This window comes from Chrysochloris asiatica, unplaced genomic scaffold (assembly GCF_000296735.1).
Source record: "Chrysochloris asiatica unplaced genomic scaffold, ChrAsi1.0 scaffold00218, whole genome shotgun sequence".
NCBI lineage: Eukaryota > Metazoa > Chordata > Mammalia > Afrosoricida > Chrysochloridae > Chrysochloris > Chrysochloris asiatica.
Genome location: NW_006408736.1, coordinates 3,365,237 through 3,368,189, shown reverse-complemented (window position 1 = coordinate 3,368,189; position 2,953 = coordinate 3,365,237).

The following is a 2,953-nucleotide window of genomic DNA, read 5'->3' as shown; positions in this document are numbered from 1 at the left end:
TCATGAGGAATCTGTACATGGACCAAGAGGCAGTTGTTTGAACAGAACATGGGGACACTGAATGTTTTAAAATTAAGAAAGGTGTGCGACAGAATTGTATTCTTTCACCATGCTTATTCAACCTGTATGCTGAGCAATAATCTGAGAATCTGTGTTATATGAATTAAAACATGGCATCAGGATTGGAGGAAGAGTCAATAATATCCTGCGATATGCAGGCAATACAACCTTGCTTGCTGAAAGTGAAGAGTACTTAAAATACTGATGAAGATCAAATAGCACAGAAGTCTATTTGGATTGCATCTCAATATAAAGTAAACAAAAATCTTCACCACTGGACCAATACACAAAATTCTTATCAATGGAGAAAAGATTGAAATTGTCAAGGACTTCATTCTTCTTGGATCAACTATCAACATTCATTGAAGCAGCAGTCAGGAAATCAAATGATGTATTGCATTTGACAAATCTGCTGCATAAGAACATTTTAAAGTGTTGAAAAGCAAAGATATCATCTTGAGGACTCAGGTGTGCCTAACCCAAGCCATGGTATTTTTAATAACCTCATATGCATGCAAAAGCTGGACAGTGAATAAGGAAGACCATAGAAGAATTGACGCATTTCAGTTATATATCGTAAATTCGAGTTCACCAACTGATCCTCAAAACCCTCTATAACCATTGGTCAGAACAACTTAACAACAACAATGGGAGTACATTAGAAATTGACTGACTCTAAATCTTTTCCAGCAATGGCATTGTCAGTGTTTTGAATTTAATCTATTCTAAGAAGCTCTGGTAGCGTAGTGGTTATGAATCGGGCTGTGAACCTCAAGGTCAGCAGTTCGAAACTACCAGCTGTTCCACAGGAGAAAGATGAGCCTGTCTGCTCCTGTAAAGATTTACAGCCTCGGAAACCCACTACAGGGTCGCTATGGGTTGGAATTGACTCGATGGCACTTAACAACAACAGCAACAAGAAGCTTATGCGTCAGACTGCAAAGTCGTTTGAACTCCAGGGTCGGTGGTTTAGTCTCACCATCTGCTCCTTGGAAACCCTATATAGGGTCTCTTCATGTCGGAATCCACTCGATGGCACTTAACAACAACAACAACAACAAAGAAGCTTATGTTGTACACATTGTGCCGGTCCATCACAGTGAGGAACTGACCCTCTACTTTAGTATGCACGATGTCCTTCTCCAGGGTCTGGTCCCTCTTGATAGCATGTCTGAAGTATGAAAGAGAGTCTTACTATTATGGTTCCTAAGGAGATTTCTTTCTACACTTCTTCCAACACAGATTTCTTTGTTCTTCTGACTACCCATGGCACTTAAAATATTCTTCTGTAACACCATAACTCAAATGCATCAATTCTTCTACTTTCTTCCTTATTAATTGTCCAACATTCTTGTGCATATGAGACAATGGAAAATGCAATTCCTTTGGTAAGGCACACTTTAGGCCTCAAACTGATATCTTTGCTCTTGAACACAAGTTATTTGGAATATGTTGAAGGTCATAGTTTGGCTCTAGTGGACTTGCTTTAATGTTCATCAGCTTCAGACTGAACTTGCATATGAGCAATTGATGGTCTATTCAACAATCTACCCCTGGCATTGTTTTAGCTGATGCTATTCAATTTTTCTACTATCTACACCTTTTATGTTGTTTAAAAAAGGTGTATCATCTCCAGTATCATTTCTATCACAAAGAGTACATTTTCTACCCACTGATCCTTCATTTTAATTTCCAACCTTTGCATTCATACTAAATAAGTTGGTAGAATTCTTCAATTTTGTCATCACTTACTTAGTGATTGATACATAAATTTGAAAAATAATGGTATTAACTGGTCTTCATTGTAGGCATATGGATATTATTCTATCACAGACAGCTTTGCACTTCAAGATTAATCTTGAGTTTTTTGGTTTTTTTTACACTGAATTTGAGGCCGTTCCTCATCAATTAATTAGTCTTTTGTGGCATAGTAAACTATATTATTGTCAGATTCAAAAGAGCTATTATTTGTCCATTCTAGCTCATTAATGCTGATCTTTGCTCATTCCATCTCATTTTTGACAACTTTCAATGTCCTCATATTCATATATTCCAGGGTTTAATTATTAATGGATGTTTGCAGCTGTTTCTCTTTATTTTAGTTGTGCCTTGTCAGCAAATAAAGTTGCTGAAAGCTTTACTCAATTGCTGTTCCCACGGTCAACTCTGTTTTGAGAAGGCAGCTCTTCCCCTTCAAACCCCAGGGTCCCACCTTCCATTATTAACTAGCTAAATATCCAGAAGTATTCAGAATCTCTTCACTGCCTTTCTTAATCTGGAAGCTCAGCTGAAATCTGTTCACCATGGGTGACCCTGCTTGTATTTAAAATACAGGTGGTATAGTTTCCATAATTACAGCAATACACATGCCACCGCAGTATGACAAACTGACAGATAAGTGGTGGTTTTCCATATAGATACACCACGGTTTTTAGCACATTTGTTGAAAAGACTATTCTATCTTTATTCAACTAATGTCTTTCCAAAATTCAGTTTTGAGTAAATGTGTAGATCTATTATAAGACTTTCTTGATCCATTGAGCTACTTGTCTAACTCTATACAACACTGTTTTGATGATTATAACTTAAAATGAAGTAGTGTTAGTTTTTCAGATGTGTCCCTGTTTTGACTATTCTAGGTACTTTGAAATTCCCTATCATTTGAGAATTTTCATTTGTTGATTTTGAATGGGATTGTGTTGATTCTATCAATTAATTTGAGAAGAAATGACTTCCTAAACTATTGGTTCAACACAGAGTATTGAGGTAATTTCATTATTTTTCAATAATATGTTGTAGTTTTAATTGTCTGCATCTTTCACAGCTTTAGTGACTTAAGCTTTCACCGCTTTAGTATTTTTTTCATATGGATGTTATTAGAAATGCTATTACA